The sequence below is a fragment of the Pan troglodytes genome, chromosome 2 (assembly GCF_028858775.2).
Source record: "Pan troglodytes isolate AG18354 chromosome 2, NHGRI_mPanTro3-v2.0_pri, whole genome shotgun sequence".
Taxonomy (NCBI): Eukaryota; Metazoa; Chordata; class Mammalia; order Primates; family Hominidae; genus Pan; species Pan troglodytes.
The window spans coordinates 130,446,670-130,464,575 of record NC_086015.1 but is presented as its reverse complement, the minus strand read 5'-3'; the positions used below and the strand labels follow the sequence as shown (position 1 = coordinate 130,464,575).

The 17,906-nt window shown below is 47.2% G+C and overlaps 1 pseudogene; it reads left to right on the top strand.

Annotated features, from left to right (window-relative positions):
• The first annotated feature begins 9,492 nt into the window (after window positions 1-9,492).
• On the top strand, window positions 9,493-11,841 carry LOC134809648 (proline-rich protein 23E-like; annotated as a pseudogene).
• The last annotated feature ends 6,065 nt before the right edge of the window (window positions 11,842-17,906 follow it).

The following is a 17,906-nucleotide window of genomic DNA, read 5'->3' as shown; positions in this document are numbered from 1 at the left end:
AGCATGATTGCAGGCCTGAGAGCCTCAGGAGATCCAGCATTTGAGAGAGAAAACTGCTTCCTAAGTACGTCCAAAACTGAGTTTTAATATGCAGTGAGACAGAAACTGTAGAGATGGGGAACAAATAACTGGTCTCTGGAGTGAGCTGAGTTCCATGCCTCTCATCATGGGGTGATTCATGGAACCTCCACCCTAAACAAGATGTAGAACTGCTCCCTCTTCACAGACAGCCCCTGCACTCACTGTACGATGACAACCACCCTTAACTCCAGACCATCCCTCATCATGCCAGCACCAGCATCCTGGTTCAGGCATTGTGCCACTGCTTTGTAGGATGCAACCACTAGGGGAAGCTGGGAAGGGCACACAGCCTCTCTACCATCTTTCTGACTTCCTGTGAATCTATAATTATGTTAAAACTAAAAAGACAAAAAAAAAGGACAGTAGTGAGTTAAGTGTACAGTACTGAACAGAGAGATCTTTCCTCATAAACTGCATCACTGGGGAAATGCAGGATGAGATTGAGGAGGGAGTTTCTGCTGCACAGGGAGGTCAGCAGGAGGATGGTGTGGACGATGACTGGGTCCCAGAAGGGGGACCAGTGTCCCCTCAGTTCCTCCACCTTCACCAGTCCTGGGAGCAGCAAGATGTTGCAAACACTGGGCAAGTTGAGAAAGCACCTGGAAGCCTGCATGCCTCTTAGAAAAACCCTGTGTTCCATCTGGTGCCAGAACCCATGCCCTGCTCACAGAGGCATCTGAAACTCTGGGTGTTGGGCCTGAGGGTGGATCACAGAGTCCCACACACCTTTGGCAAAACAGCCAGAACCCCCTGAGTCCAGAGCAGGTGAGGAAAGACTGCGTAGATAAGTGGGCCAGAAGCAGCCAGCATCAGGCTGAGATGCCCTCTTCACCACAGCCGCAGCAGTGACTAGGGACACAAGCAGTAGACACCAGCTCCCCGAAGCCAAGAGACTGAAGGCCCGCCCCAGATCTGCAGGTGCCAGGCTGCAGTGCCCAGAGCCAGCTGATGCAATCACCCTCAGGAGAAGCCGCAGGCATCCCAGGGCAACTTACACCTCTCCTGGCCAAGGGGAGAGAAGCAGGGAGGGGCAACCCACGAGGTTGATAGAATGGTCATCCAAGAGGAGACAGTTAAAAAGCAACTCTGTCTCATTAAAAGTGTCAATATTAAGGGCTTTCTGCTGAAAACAAAGTTGCCCTAGTGTTGGGAGGAAAGCTGGGACAGATGTGGGATAGATCTGGGGTCTCTGCCCACAGGACCAGCCTCCATATCCACCGAATGCCCCCACTGGTGATGCTGGGGCTCAGCCGGCTGCCCAGACCCTGTAGGCAATGGGCCACTTGATAGCTCTCAAGATTTCACAGGCACTTCAAATACAACCAAAGCCAGTGTCCAGGTGGTTCCCTCACACCTGTTCTGCTCCAAGGTTCCTGACCTCCCACTCACGATCTGTGCAAGCCAGAAGTTGGGGGCCATCCTTGACATCTTATCTGTTTTCCCCTTACACTCACTCAAAAAGCCTGGCCACTCCTCCTCACAAAACACATCATGGAACAATCCATTTCCCTTGAACTCGCTGATCCTACTCTGATCTACCTCCTGCTAGGATTTTAAGCCTTCTAACTGGAATCTGCATAACCACAGTAAGTTCTCCCTCCTAAAAAAATGCACAATAATTCCTTGATAGAATCTGAGCATCCATAGCTAAGTTTCCCATATTGTCTCCAAACTGTCTTACATAATTCATTTGAATCTAGTTCTGAACAAGGTCCACACATAATATGTAGTTGTTATGTCTCTTGTCCAGAAAAGTCTCTCCTCACTTTGTTTTTAATGCAATGACATAGTGCAGAAAACTGCTCAGTGTCCCACATGCTGCCTCATCTCCTTGTTTCCTTGTGGTGTCCTCTAGCTTGTTCTTCTATCCCCTGGATTTCCTGCAAGTGAAAGTTAGCTCTAGGACCACACTGTCCAATACTGTAGCCACTAGCCAAAAAGAGCTATTTAAATTAATTAAAATAAAATGAAATGTAAAATTCAGTTTTAATTTTAATAAAATCCAGTTGTACTAGCCTCCATTAAAGTGCTCAGTAGTCACACATGGCTTGGGCTGCCTTACCACACAATATGGATACAAACATTTCAGAATCATAGGAGTTCTATTGGACACTGCTGCTGTAGAGTTTGGATTAAATTCAAGTTTGACTTTCTTGGCAAGAGTCTTCCATTGGTGTTATTGTGTGCTTCATATCACACCTACCAGGAGGTGTGCATTGTCCAGACATCCCACTAAGATGGGGATGGTGGGCTCAGTGATGACAGCCTGATTCCTCCATCATAAATCTCTGTTTGCCTTTTAGCTAACAGTTTCAATCATTGATGATCATTGTCTGAATCAATCACTTCATCAGAATTTGGAAAATGGTGATTTGCAAAAATTTTTTCACTTCTTCCATATTTATTATGGACCACAATCTTCCTATAAGAAAAATTTTAGAGAAAGATTTTTAAATTCAAAGCTAATTGCTACTTACCTGCTTATATCCTTCAATAGCTTCCCCAAAATTGTAGGACAGGGCCCATACTTCCTTTTTTTTTTGAGATGGAGTCTCTGTCACCCAGGCTGGAGTGCAGTGGCATGATCTTGGCTCACTGCAACCTCTGCCTCCCTGGTTCAAGTGATTCTCAAGTGTCAGCCTCCCGAGTAGCTGGGATTACAAGCATGCACCAACACACCTGGCTAATTTTTGTATTTTTAGTAGAGATGGGTTTGTGCCATGTTAGACAGGCTGGTCTCAAACTCCTGACCTCAGGGGATCTGCCCACCTCATCCTTCCAAAGAGCTGGGATTACAGGCATAAGCCATCATGCCCAGTGGGCCCATACTTCTAAGGCCCAGTATAACCTGGCTCTGCCCAGCTCTGTAGCCTGTAATACATGGCCTTGTCCTCTCTGCTCCAGCCCCCGGGGTCCTTCCAGTCTCCGAGTCATATGGTGCTCCTTCTGGCTCTGTAAAACCTGCTATCTCTGCCTAGAATGTACTTTCCAGTTCCCTTCGTCTCAACCTGGTTAACTCCTACCCAATCTTCAAGGCTAAAGTCACAGGCCGCCTCTTTGAAAAAGCCTTCTATGCTGCACAGACCAATATGCTTCCCTGTAACGCTTCCTTTGAGCACCCTCTTTCTCCTCCATAGCCCTCAGCATAACATGCAATTAAATATTCTTTGTGTGTTATACTAATGTCTGTTCTTCCCTCACTAGACTCAGGTCCCTCTAGGCACTGACCATGCCTATCTGGTTCACCATGGTGTCCCCAGCACCAACGGCCTGGCATATAGGGATCCTCTATTCCCTGTTGAGGGAATTTGGTGAGTGAGCTGGAGATTGGTAAGTGGGAGCAGGGAAAGCTGTGAAAGGAACTTGTGCTTATGAAAATGGCCAGGGCAGCATCCTACACATAAACCCCGAGTCTTCCTGAGAGGGACTTCCAAGGGCAAATGTCCACACTGCTCAGAGCCTGAATAGGACTCTCACTGGGTCACAGAACATGCAAACCATGCCCTCAGTACAGTAGACTGAGGGGGACATGGTCACTGTCCTCCAAGGCCACTTTACCTGGAAGGGCTGTGGGTCACAGCTGTCCTGGGGAGGGAACTGGAGAGCTGTGAACTCAGACTAGTGCAGCAGAAAGAAGTATAAATATTTATATGAGTGGACTATGTATAGTTCAATGCTAACAGATTTGCAATGGAATATTGTAAATAAATTAACCAAAATCGATTCAAGAAGTGAAGGCCTTTGAGAAGACCACAAACATGAGCAAAGCTAAGTCATATCTAAAAAAGCTCTGGGCCCAAATGGTTTTATGGGTTTTTTCCAACATTCAAATAATGAGTATGTACTAGCCACACCATATAAACCAATGCCACGTTAACTTCCAGTTGTGGCTGGGGCTCTCAAAGTGTGGTTGCTTCTCAAACAAGCAACCTTGGCATCACCAGGGAACTTACTAGAAATGCAAGCTCTCAGCCTCACTACAGACCTAGAGAATCAGATACTTGGGGGCTGGGCCCAGCCCTCTGTGCTGTAACAAGCCCTCTGAGCTAAATAATGTAAAGTCTGAGAACTCCTGGGGCTAACGGAACATCTCTACTTTGGTGGTTTGGATTTCTCATCTCTCCTTACCCAGATATGGCTAATTCTAATTCTGCCTCACACAGCTCTGTGTTCAGATCTTTGCATTTTTATATTGGGCACCTTATTATTAATCAAAGGATTTTCAGTCCATTTATCTGCAATTTCTCAACTTCTTGTTTTGAAAATTAGGGTCCTTACCAAATGAGTTTTTTAAATTATCAACTAATAGATCCTCATTATCAAAACCAGAAAATGCATATAAGTATAAACAAAAAAATATGATAGCACATGATTCTATCTCCCAAAGATAATCTATGTCATTATTTTGGTATGCACACTTCCAGACCTTTTTCTTATGCATAGATAACATTTCTTTCCATCACAAAAAAAGCAATGAGCTTGTATAAACTGCATGGTAACTTGCGTTTTTCATTTCATAATATATCATGGATGATTTTCCTTGTTAATCAATAAACTTTTATTACATTTTTCTCAAAGTCCTTACTGTGTAATTTTCTAAACTAGCCTCCTATTGTTAGGATATTTCATATTGATTAAATGAGTTCATACTGGGAAAGTACTGAGGACAGTGTCTGGCATCTGGTAATTGCTATATAAATAATTGGCTTCAAAATGTGTTAGTAAAAAAGCAACAAAAATATAGAAGAAAATGGCAAATCCACACTCTTCATGGGAGACTTTTTAACACACACTTTTGGAAAACTCCAAATCAAGTACACAAAAAATAGGGAAAGCTATGAGGACTGGAATAGCACAATCAAAAAGCTGAAGGTAGCTAGGTGGAGATGGACCTAGGAGAGCCTGTCCATCCTTTGGTAAGTGTCTGGTGCGTGCAGCACCACAGCAGTGAGAACCTCCACACCCTTCCCCCAGGTGCCTACTGTCATGCTGCATTCTCTACCAGGGTCCTCTCCTGACCAGGGCTCATGGCTAACCCAAGAAACCCTTCACAGCCTGCTGTCTGCCCTCCCCACATCCTGGCCCTCAGGCTGCAGCAAAGCTCTGCTGCTCTGAAACTCAAACCTGCCCTTTTAACTAAACCTTCATCATGGCTGCGGTTACTTGGGCCCCCAGGTCGCTGGAGGATGGGACCACCTGACTCAGCCCAGTATCCTCCTGGCCCCAGCTGCAGCCACAGTGGCCTGCAGGCTCCTGGGAGGGGTCCGCTCCCTCCTCGGGAGCCTTGGTAGCTGGGCTGCCGTCTGCCCTTGAGGTCCCTGCCCCCTCCACCTGGCAGGGCTGACTCCCACTCCCTTCAGACCCTCCTCCTGGAGTCATTGTCCCCTGACTTCAGACAAGTAGGTCAATTACACGCCCTGCCCCTCTCCTGGCCAGAGGGCAACACAGTGTGGTGAGTACCTTTGTTGCTGGGATTAAACAGATGGCTGGATTGACCCCATCAGCTTCTCGTGTAAGACAGAGGTGGACCTTTGACAGGGAACCTGATCCCCTCGTCTTCCTGAGCCACACCAGTGGCCTTGCCCCACCCCCTCACATGACAGTGTTTGGCTCCACCCCCTCACGTAAGGGCACCAAGTGTGGGGCCTCAGAACTGCTTCCTGCCCTGGAGCTGCGAGGAGGAGGAGGAGGAGGGGGAGGGGGAGGAGGAGGCGGCTGGTTCATCAGGGCTGGGGCACAGCGCCCGGCTGACCTTGGACCGCGGCGCTGCCCAGACACTGAAGACTGCAGGCTGCCCTCAGGAGCACTTCAGCACTAGAGGGCCTGCTGGGAGAGTCGGGTGTGTGTGTTCGAGATCTCAGGAGAGAGAGCAGCTTTCGTCAGTGGGGGTTAGTCTTCTTCCGTTTTTCTTGGACGGGACATCCTGCCTCCCGGACCAAAGCTGACCTTGTTCATCTGCCTCCTTCAGCATCTGGGGTTCCCTAATCAGACCTTCCTGTCCCAGCCCCCGCATGCTCCCTCCCCTCCTGTTGGCTCTCTATCTTACAAACAAGCCCAGTCCTCGTTACACACACACACACACACACACACACACACACACCCCTCTTCCCCACCCTTCCCAGCTGCCACCCTACCTACCCCTTGTCTCCCCCAGAGCAATGTTTCAGGAGAGCATAATTCAGGCTTCCACAGTGAGACTCCCCTACCAGGGAAGGAGACTGGAAGACAAGGGTCAGCTGGTTTGCAGTCTGGTCCTCCACCCATCCCGATCCTGCCTGCTGACACCAGCTCCCAAGTATTTGCCCCTCCTTCACCTAGGAGTGCCTTCCGGGGGTTCCCTTCCACCCACAGCTTCCTGTTCCAGATCTACCATACACAACTGAGGGAGAGAAACAACTTGCAGGGTTGAGGGTGAGTTGCCCTTTTTAAGTTTTCATCATTTACTGCCAAATTGACCTCTGAAGAGATCATGTGAATTTTTGCTCCCACCAGGAAGAGTTCAGCCAGTTTTCCCATTCAGTACTATCAACCTTTTCCATCTTGGCCAACCTTAGTGAAAACTGAGAGTCCTTTCTTTTTGTTTGGTTCTCATTGGTGTCAATTTCATACATGCAATGTAGAATCAAGTAGTATCACAGAACTGATATGAAAAGGAGCTGCCTCCCACCACCCTCCCAACTCTTTTCAGCTAATTATTTGGGTATCTACTTCCATATCTGCAGATAACATGCTAGCACATAGCTTTTAGTCCTAGGCATTATAGAATTTAGCTCATTTTAGAGTTTAGCTCCTTTACACCACCTCAATATGCTCGGACACACCAGGGATTCCACCAATTCCATCCTCCTGAAGCACTCTCACTAGGAATCTTCTGACCTGCTCCATTCCAGACCAGCCTGGCTCACAGCTGTCACCGGGACCCCTTACCTCCCTCCTGCATTGAGTCCCTTGTCTTCCTTTTTCTGGGTTTACCCCCTCATTTTGATGCTGTATATCCTATAGTAGTTTTCCCAGAAAGGAAGGGTACATAAGAGATAAACTTGTGATCCTGCCTATTTTAAAATATATTGATTCTAGCCTCACCCTTAATTTATAATTTTCCTGGGTTCAGAATTCTAAGTTGGAAAATAACTTTCCTTTAGAATTTTGAAGGCACTATTCCATTTTCTTTCAGCTTCTAGGACAGATGTCGAAGTTCAAAATCATTCCAATTCTGATACCTTTGATTTGTTTTATTTGAGGAATGTAAGATTTTCTTTGTACCTACTATTCTCATGTTTCACAGTAGTATTCATTATGTGGGTCTATTTTCATATATCTACTACACCCTGGGTGGGCTCCATTCACTCTAGAAACATCCTTCAGGTCTGGGAACTTTTCTTGAATCATGTCTTTGATTAACTCGCTCCATTTTCAGTTTTATTTCTGTAACCCCTGTTATTCAGATGTTAGACATCTAGTGACCCTTTACTTATTTTTCTTCCACTTTTCACTTTTGTAATTTTGTTCTACTTTCTGGGGTATTTCCTCAGCTTCATTTTCCAATCCTTGTGTGTTTCATTTCAGCTATTCTATTGTTCAAAGTGCCTTTTCCCCATGGTATTCTGTTTTTATTTTAAGGATATAGTCTTGGCTTTCTGAGGATATTAATTAGCTTTGAGAGTTTTTCCTCTCTGTATGTTATTTGTCCTCCAAGTTTTATTTTTTAGTTTTATTTTGTTCCCTGTCTTTGAGATAGCAGAGCTATCTGATCTAATAATGGCTCTATATTTGGTCCAGTTTTGTGCTGGTCTCTAACTTGCATGCTGCAGGCTTTCTGCAGAAGTCCAGAAATACACAGTTTTTGGCTCATGTGCATAAGTGAGGCACTGAAGGGCTGGTTGAGAGTCCTGAACCTGTGAGTGTAGCTGCAAGATTTGGCTGGGTCTTGTGTTTGGGGAAATGCCAAAGTTACTACCTTTAGATCTTTCCATTGACTGATTAACTGAGACAGTGTCTTACTCTGTCACCCAGGCTGGAGTGCAGTGGTGTGATCATAACTCACTGCAGCCTCGCCCTCCTGGGCTCAAGCAATTCTCCTGCTTCAGCCTCCCTAGTAGCTGAGACTACAGGTGTGCACCACCATGCCCAGATAATTTTTGTATTTTTTGTAGAGACGGGGTGTCACCATGTAACCCAATCTGGTCTCAAACTCCTGGGCTCAAGCGATCCTGCCCGCCTTGGCCTCCCAAAGTGCTGGGATTACTTTTAAATCTTGGTTCAAATTTTCCTAAGAAGGCTCTTTTATTTTCCCGCCTGAAGGGAATTGGGCTGGCATGCTGGGAGCTGAGAGGAAGAGAGCTGGGGTCTCAGCAGAACGCAAAGATCTTCTCCCACCCCTGCCTCAGTTTTCAGTCCAGAGAAAATTTGAGTCTCTTCTGCTGGAAGAAGGAAGGGGAGGGCACGTGGCCATGTTTGGGGGAGGTGTGTCTCCCAGCTGGCGACTTGTCAGATAGTCCTTGAAAGTCTAATTGGTCTTCCGCTTTTAGTCTCATCTTCATCCCACTTCACGTCATCTCCAATCCCACTGCCTGATCCAGGAATTCTACATCTCCTGAGTGGCTCTGCAGTGGAGAGCAAGTGGCTTCTTCACATCCCTGCTGCTGGCTGAGGCTTCCGTTCCTCAGCGTCCTCCTTCTGCTCAGTCACTTCCTGCACGGCCATCTGCTTTCTTGCCACCCAAATCTCCTTCCTGTTTTCTCTCACATTATAGCTGTTCTTGTGGGCTAATGGCTTGTTAAATTTCCCTTACTGTTATGGTGGGGCTGGGGAGGGGCCATCATGAGTACATACCTGTCACCTGCCATCTTTACCTAGAAGTTCAGCGCAGTCTTTTAATTTGAATAAGTTTGAACAGCTTTTCTCGTGTTTATTGATGTCTCATCTCCCCACCCAGCTAATGTGGCTTTCTTATTGCCATCATTTGGTCATTTCTCAGTGGAGTTGCTCATCGTCTTACTATTCAATACCAATAGCTTTTTGTCTTTTTTCCTCATAACTGAACATAATTTCTAACTGCCCCCATTTTGTTTGTTGGGGAAATTTTTCTGAGGAAATCTGATTGTATTCAGAGGTTCCCCATCCTCTGTGCAGTGACGGTTTCCACCTCGAACAGAAGGCTGCATCTGTGTGAAAGTGGGTGTGAGGCTCACCAATGGGAAGCATTATGTGGGTTCATCTGCTATGGTGGGGCTGCACCCCCTGCTCTCCCTCTCCAGTCTCTGTGGCTTCTGGCATCCAGGGAAGCATCCGAATACCTGCATTTACACCTGGATCCTGTCCACACGCTAACCTCATGCCAGTCACTGCACGTCAGGGCCCCCTCAGCTACTTGGGAGGGCAGCTGACTGCTCCTTCCCCTGGGGTGAGGGGATGGTCGTCTGCACCCCTCCCACATCTGTCTTCACAGTCACTGCTCTGGTCAGCAAGGGGGCAGAAATGAGCCCAGCTCCTCTCTCCCTCAAGCCTGTCCTTCTGGCCTACCCCTCAGAACGTGTCCTGGAAGGAAGGAAGGGGACAGACCGGAGCACTCCATTTCTTTATTCCTTCAGACTTTTTCTTCCTTTAGCCTTAGACTCTGTCTACTCTTAGGAAGCAGGCATTTTGGAAAGTGTATCAGTCATCTACTGCAAAATCACACTGCATAACAACAACAAAACACCCTCAGAGCATACAGTAAACGCCTATCAGCCCACATACCTGCGGCTTCTGACCAGGACCAGTCGTAAGTGTGGTCTGGCTCTCAGCTGGGGTCAGGCAGGTGTCAGCAGGCAGCTGCAGGCCATTTTGGGCCAGTGCTCCTCAGCAGTAGCAAGATTAGAATCACCCGGAGAAGTTGCCCAGCACTTCGAGGCTTAGCAGACTGAGCCCACCCGTCCTGGGCTCGCTCACATCGGCAGGTCGAGTGCTGTGGGCTGCCCCTGGAGGCCTGGGGTGCCTCAGCTCTGTGCATATGTTTCTCCTACTCTGGCAAGCTGACCTGGCATGTTCTCATGGCAGTCGCAGAGGCACTCATTACTAACACCCCCTTTACCCAGAGCCTAAGTGGGTCACGTGACATGGGGGCAGCTTACATTGAGGGGAAGGATCCGGGCCTCTAATGCAATCAGCTGCCTCAGGAGGTGTTGAGGGACACAGACTCAGATGTGGCCGGTTTCACCCAGACTGTCTTTCCCCAAACGCATGCCTTCCTAGTGCCCTGGTACATTCATGTGTCCGTCGCACCTGGCACTGTTCTGAGCTGTTTCTTCTCTTCACCTCCAACATCTGGTCAGGAAGGATGCTCTAAATGTTCCCAAAGCCTACCTTCTCCCCTCCCTCCCACTGCTTCCCTGGGTTCTAAGTACCATCACCTCCCCCCGACTCCTGTCCAGCCCCTGACTTTGCTGGTCTCTACCCTCACCCCACTGCAACCAGAGTGCACTTCCGAAACAGACCTGCCCACTCACTGATGTTCTGAGGCAGGTCTCGTGGGGGCCACCCTGCCTGGGAGGTAGGTCGAGTCTCCCTCCATGGGGGTTCTTTCTCACTCTCCAAGAGGAGCCCCTTGCCACCAGTTTTCTTTGTTTGTGGCTCCAGCAAGGAGATACAGCTGTTTTGGGATTTTGCTTCCTTTTCTTCCTAACACCACCTCAGCCCCCCACACAGCCTATCCATCAGTCCTCTGGGGTGCTTGTGCACCACATTGGGGTGGGGACTGGGGCCTCATGGGGATGGGAAGGAATGACTCTTAATTTGACCCAAGACATTGCTTCAAAAAAAGACTGCATGCCCCCCAGCCCTCTCTACCACCATGAGCTACAGAGGGTGGTGTCTTGACCCTCCTGGACACTCTGGGGTGGCCTCACCCCTTCCTGAACCTCTTTTTTTTCTCTTCTAACCACTGTCTGCTCCATGGTCGGGGAGCCAGGAGAGCAAGCCCAACATGTGTCACCAGGCTTGGGGAGAGAAGATCCCTTCAACAATGGGGACAGCCACCTCCTGGGAACTAGCCATGCAGAAAAACCTCTCCCATGCTTCCCAGCCCTGGGAGGAAATCCACATGCTCACAGCTGCCTCGGCCTCCAGGGTGGATGTGGGCTCTGCCGGGGGCCTCTGTGCCTGTGTGGGAAACAAATTTCTAACTGACCCGGCCACCTGGCCGGGCTTGCAGACAGCTGTGTCGTCCACTCCTGCATGGGTTCCCCAGACAAGCTTACCCAGTCCCGTGGGCTTACCCATGGGTGCTCTATGGCGGGTATCTCTGGATGGGGTATCCCACTCCAGCTGCTTTGGTGCCTTCGGTGTGGCTGTATCGAAGGGGCCTCCAGCTTTGACCCCTTCATGGGAAGTCAGTACCTGGCTGTCTTGGCTTCCAGCCTATTTCCTCCCCCACCAACTACCCCCAACGCCCCCACTGCAAGATTCCCACTCACCTACTTTTCAGCTCCTCCCATTGTGGGCAAGGCTACCTCCAGCCACTGTCCCCAGGTGGGATGCCAGACTCCAGCCAGGGCTGCAGTTGGCGGAGGAGCATCCAGAGGAGCTCCCTACTTGAAGAAGTGCAAAGCCCCTCCCTCATAATGGACCTCCAGGTGCAGTATCTGGGCGCCTTTGCCCGCTGCAGCTCAGAGCTCTGCCCCCTGCCCCTTCCCCACTGAGGATTCTCAGCTGGACCCTGGCTGCCCCCGCTCCTCCTCCCGGTTACCCTGCAGGGCCTGCCACTGCCTCTTTGAGTGCTAATCAGCCCTCCAGACCCACCCAACAATCAGAAACATGTCTGGTGGAGCCCAGCCAGCTGTGGACTTTGTTTTTAGAAGCATCTCAGATGTAAGTTCACTATCCTTAACACAGAGCAGATGCAGGGCTGCTCTATTTGGTATTTTTCTACCTTTTTTTTTCTTTTTGCCCTCTAACCCTGATACCAGCACCTTTTGTCCTCCCCAGCCCTTGTTCTGGGCCAGCACTCTAGTAGATTTGCTATTAAGTCCCCAAATATGCATGCATGCAACCTTGTGAAATGAGCTTTGCATGCATATGTTTTTAAATTACATAAATGACGTGCTATAAAAACTGTTTCTTTGCTCTTTATCGGCAGGCACGATATTTCAGATCGATGCACTGTGCTGTATGTACATTCTGTTTGTGGTTCCAACTGCTCTCAAGGACATCATCCCCCCTGCCTCCTGATGTTGGCTGCCTTCGATTCCCTGCTATAAATACTCCACGGAGAGCCCCGGGGAAAATCCCCACACCACCTTTTAGGGCTTGTGTGAACATTTTTCTGAGTCATGGGAAGATGATGCTTGATTTTATTTGGGACAGCCAGCAGATCCCTCTCCAGAACAGCTTCTTCCACTTCCTACCTCGGCAGTGCCTGAGCTGCCCCCACACAGCATGGCCTCTTGCTGGAAGCCCACTTTGACTGTCTCCATGTGGATAGGCACAAAGTGGCAAGCTATTGTTCTGGTTTGACTTCCTGTCAGCCCTTTGGCCTCCTCTGTCTATAAATTATATAGAATATCTTTCAGTCATTTTCAGGATCGTAAATTCTGGATATCCATTTTCATTCTTAGGCCATGCAAATGTCTCCTCGGTGTCTGTCAACAAATATGACCTTTGCCGAGGGTTCTCCAAGTGCCACCAAACCCAGCATCAGCATCGCCTGGGAACTTGTGTGAAATGCACATTCTCCAGCCCCACCCTAGATTCTGATTTACAAATTCCAGATGTTGGGCCTACAACCTGTTTTAAGTCCACCAGATGATTCTGATGCACGCTCAAGTTTGAGGACCACTGGTTGCTGCTATTTCTCAATTTAAAAAAATTATATGTTTACATATAAGTTTTATCTTTGTATTTTAATTCTATATTATTATATATGATATATAATACAGGTTACTATTAATATATTTATTTAAAAATATATATGGCCGGGTGCGGTGGCTCACGCCTGTAATCCCAGCACTATGGGAGGCCGAGGCAGACGGATCGTGAGGTCAAGAGATCGAGACCACGGTGAAACCCCGTCTCTACTAAAAAAAAAAAATTAGCCAGGTACAGTGGCGGGCACCTGTAGTCCCAGCTACTCGGGAGGCTGAGGGAGGAGAATGGCATGAACCTGGGAGGTGGAGCTTGCAGTGAGCTGAGATTGCACCACTGCACTCCAGCCTGGGTGACAGAGCGAGACTCCGTCTCAAAAAAAAAAAAAAAAAAAAAAAATATATATATATATATATATATGACTTTGTAGTAAGTCCTCCTTTTTTTCCCCTTATTTTCCTTCCTTTCTTCCTTCTTGCTTTGCTTTAGAAGCCCCAAACACAACCATGAAAGTCCTTGGTCTCTTCCAGTTTGCACAGATCCCCTCTATTTTTAAATATCCTTACAGTTTTCCCTGGATGTTGCCTGGGAGTCCATCCTTATAGATAATGTTACATAAGGACCTGAACTTATCTTTTTCCAGGTCACTGCCAGGTCCAGTGCTATTAAACAAAACATCTTCCCTATTGATTCGAGGGCTCATCTGTGTATGTTTCAGGCATTTGTGTGCCCAGGGGTCTGTTCCTGAGCTCTCCAGGCTGTGCCCCGGTCTGTCCCTTCATTCACTCTCTACTTCTGTTTGTTACATTTCAATGCATGTTGGTATCTGCTAGGCCAACTCCTCACAGCCACTCTAACCCCTTTTTGCTTTACTTTTTCAGACTTGACAGTGATTTATAGTTCTTTTCTTCTATATAAATTTTGAAGTGAATTTGTCTAATTTCTTCAAAGGAATCCAACTAGATTGATTAGGATAAAAATGTATAGATTAAGTTAGAACAAATTGACATCCACCTTGTTAGCTTGCTCTATTCATGAGTATGTTATATTCATTCTTTTATGATCTTCATGGTGTTTGTTTTCCTTTAAAGCATTTATTTCTAGACATGCATATGTTTTCCTTTTTAATTAAAAAAATGTTCAATTGCAATCCTGTAAGTTCTCAGTTTATTCTGTCGGGTCTTATGAGATAATTATCATACATGAAATAATTCATTCAATAAATGCGCATAGAGCATCCGAGGTGTGCCAGGCATTGTCACAGGTGCTGGAGATAGCGTAGTCCAGAAAAGTAAGTCCTTACCAACGAAGCCTTCTATCTATCTGAGAAGAGGCGGCAAACAAATAAATAGCGGCTGGCGGTAAGTCCTGTGAAAGAAAGAGTAAGGAGGATGCAGAGTGATGGTGGGTGGGCTCGGGAAAATCCTCACCAAAAAAAGTGACTTGAGCAGAAGCCAAGAGGAAGGGGTGGAGCGGAGGAGAGGGAGGAGTACCTTTGCCTTTTTCCAGGAACAGCAGGGAGGCCAGTGTGGTTAGAACGCAGGCAGGGAGGGGTGGAAAAATTGTCAGTCGCGGGAGTTGTCTGAGGGTTTGCACAGAGGAGTGAAGAGATTCACCTCAGGCTGATGCCGTGAGACCAGACTGAAGGTGGAGGAGGCAGCATGGAAATGGAGACCAGTCAGAAGGCTGAGAGTCTAGGCAAGGTGAGGATGGCTCATCCCGGTGGTGGCTGTGAGGGAGGTACGTACAGTGTGGCTCAATTCTGGATATACTCTGAAGGTAGAAATGAAACATGCTGCTGTGTTAGGTGTAGGGCTTGCCAGAGAGAGGAGTGAAATGACTCAAGAGCATTTGGTCTGAGCACCTTGAAGCACAGAGCTCTACTTAGGGAGATAAGAACGGCTCAGGGGGAAGCAGAAGGACCTGGAGCTCCGTTTGGGGCACGTTGATTCTGTGATGCCTTCTCCAGCAAAACAGGGTTGTTGTGTAGGCATCTGGATGCGAGTCTGGAGTATGGAGGGCTGGGCTGGGTCGGCATGCACATCTGAGAGTTGTCAGCACAGATGGTTTTCAGGTGTCAGAAGTAGATGAGATTTCCTAGGGAGTATGTGCAGGGCAGGCAGGAAGAGGGACAAAGACTGAGGCTTGGCATTCTCCAACATTTGAAAGTTGAGAAGATAGGGAGAAACAAGCATGGTGAGTGGGACAGGAAACAGGAGAGTGAACGAATTGCAAAAGCAACATTCCTAGCTCTGCCAACTGCTGCCAGCAGAGTGATTCAGACCAGGGCTGGCTTCAGGTTGGAGATGGCAGAGGTCATTAGTGACTTTAATGAGAATATTTTTGGTGGATGATGAGAACTTGAGTTCAAAAAAGCATGAGTCATATTAGATGTTAACACTGGAGTAAGCTGAGTGAGGGAAAACAAATTCTCTGCACAATTTTTACAATTCTGTAAATCTAAAGATAGCTTAAAATCAAACTTCTAAAAAATAAGTCACATGAAAAAATAGTAATAATAATTAGCAGAATGGGAGCAGAAGAAGCAGAGATGAGATCACAGAAATTTTTTCATAAGGGTTCTTTGTAAAGGGCAGGAGAAACACAGAGTGGATGCTGGAGGGACAGGAGCGGCCGAGGGGCGGTGAAGATGGGGCACACAACAGCATGTTTTCATGCCCACGTAGAGGCTCCGTGGAAAGAAGAAGTGCTGACAAAGCACAGGAAGGGAACGTGGCAGGCATGAAGTCTGCTGGTCCGTAGGAGGAGGTGAAGTCATTGCATAGATGAGCAGCAGGGGAAATGGACCCAGTAAACACAGGAGGTTTAACTGCTTAAGGTTCACAGTCACGAGTTTAGGATGAGACCCATCATTATGGTGGTGGGTCTTTGTCTAGCTGTGTTTACCTTCATGGATGCAAGTACAGAGTAGATGGAGGGTTGGGTTTGGCTGGGGCTAGATATTGCCAAGTGGGCCAGAAGGAGAAAGAAAGACATGAGGCATGAGGATGATTAAACAGTGTGATGGAACACAGTGCGTCAGGAGGGTGAGGAAGCCCTCCCAGGGCCAGGGATGGTGGAGAGAAGGCAGGTTCAGTAAAGTGGAGTTTTAAATGACTCAGAGGATCATTGGAGTGGAAGATACTAGAGAAAGTGAGGTGGGAAGGTAGGGGTAACTGATTGGAAATGCTAAATTCATTTAAAAATGGATGTAGTTATTGGTAATGACAAGATGCAGGTTTGGCCATGGGAGTGGGTGGTTGAGATAGTTTGGCGGTGAGATGGTGAAAGTTCCTGGAAAATTATCCGTGTGGATATGGAAATTGCAATTCGAAGCAGGGCAGGAGAAGCGGTGAAGAAAGCTGCCTGGCCAGCTGCAAGATCATAGGAATTGACGACCATGGCGAGAGGGAGTAGCAGCGGCATAGTCAGATTATACCCTTGGGACAGTGGTGTGGAGGTGGTGGTGAGGACCAAGAAGTACCCGTGGGACACAGAGAGAAAGCCGCCATCACTAAGAGGTCAGCAGGGCACAGGGTCCCTCTGTTTCAGTAGGGATGCTTCAGGGAGTTCTTACTCCTCCCTGGGGATGTCCCAAAACCTTCTGGGGCTTTTCTGATTGACATGGTGTTAGAAGAGTGCTGCTGCCTTTTAATGGGCAGGGACTGCAGACGCTAAATGACTTATGTGTGTCAGCTGTCCCTCCCCGGGGAAGTGCCCTCAGCTTGTGTGTCTTTCAGAGGCCCTGTTGATTCTCACAGAGATGAGAACAATTCGTAGTTACTGAAGACTGACGGGTACCTCATTTGACATATAAACACAAAGTGTGTTTGCTGGTTTTAAGGTGCACCAAATGCTCCTGAATGTGACCTCTGTTCTTTCCTTTCCTGCATTTTTTGTGTGGAAATGGCTGTGATCTTATTTCTCACATCCAGACTTAATCATAATAGTAAGGGAGACAGCTGATGACATGTTTTCTAGGGTGTCATGCCCACATATTTCCATGGGGAAATACACATTTTTCTCCTATGTATGACAAGAGTGGATTGGCCTTTTTAAAAAATGCATATGTAAGTTACAGTCTGACTTTTTTAAAATTGGAAATTATTATAGATTCACAGGAAGTTGCAAATATAGTGCAAAGAGATCCCATGTTCCTCTCACTCATTTTCCCCAGTGGTGACATCTTGCCTTGTTAGAGTACAATATTGAGTCAGCAACTGAAATTGGTACAGTGTATGTGTATACTTCTATGCCCTTGTATCAAATGTGTAGCTTTGTATTATCGCTGCCAGAAGACACATCTTATCATTACAAGGATTTCTCCCATACAACCCCTTTCTGGTCACACCTCCCCTTTCTCCCTGTACCATCACGCCTAACTCCTGGCAACTGCTAACTGTGTTCCATCTCTATAACTTTGTCATTTCACCAATGTTCTATAAATGGGGTCATATAGCAGGTGAGACCATTTATATTTAATGTAATTATTCATATGTTAGGACTTAAATCTATTTTTTTTGTCTTCTATTTGTTCCCTCTGACTTTCATTTCTGTTTTCTTTTGCCTGCCTTCCTATGGATACTTGAACATTTTCTAGAATTCCATTTTGATTGATCTACAGTGTTTTTGAGTATGGATGTTTCATACTCTCCCTGTATGGATGTTTCAGGGGCTGCTCTAGATCTCACATTCCATATAGATAAGTTATCAGTCTCCTGGTGTCAATATTTTACCAGTTTGAGGCACATGTAGAAATCTTACCCTCCCCTGTTTAAAATACAATTGTCTTAAATATTTCCTCTACACTCCTGGAGAACCACATCAGACAATGTTATACTTTCCGCTTCAACTGTCAAACACAATTTAGGAAACTCAAGAGGAGTAGCAGTTTATTGCAGTTACCCTATTTTAGCTGCTTCCTTCCTGAGGTTCCAAGATTCCATCTTTCATCATTTCCTTTCTGTTGAGCCATTCCATTCCTT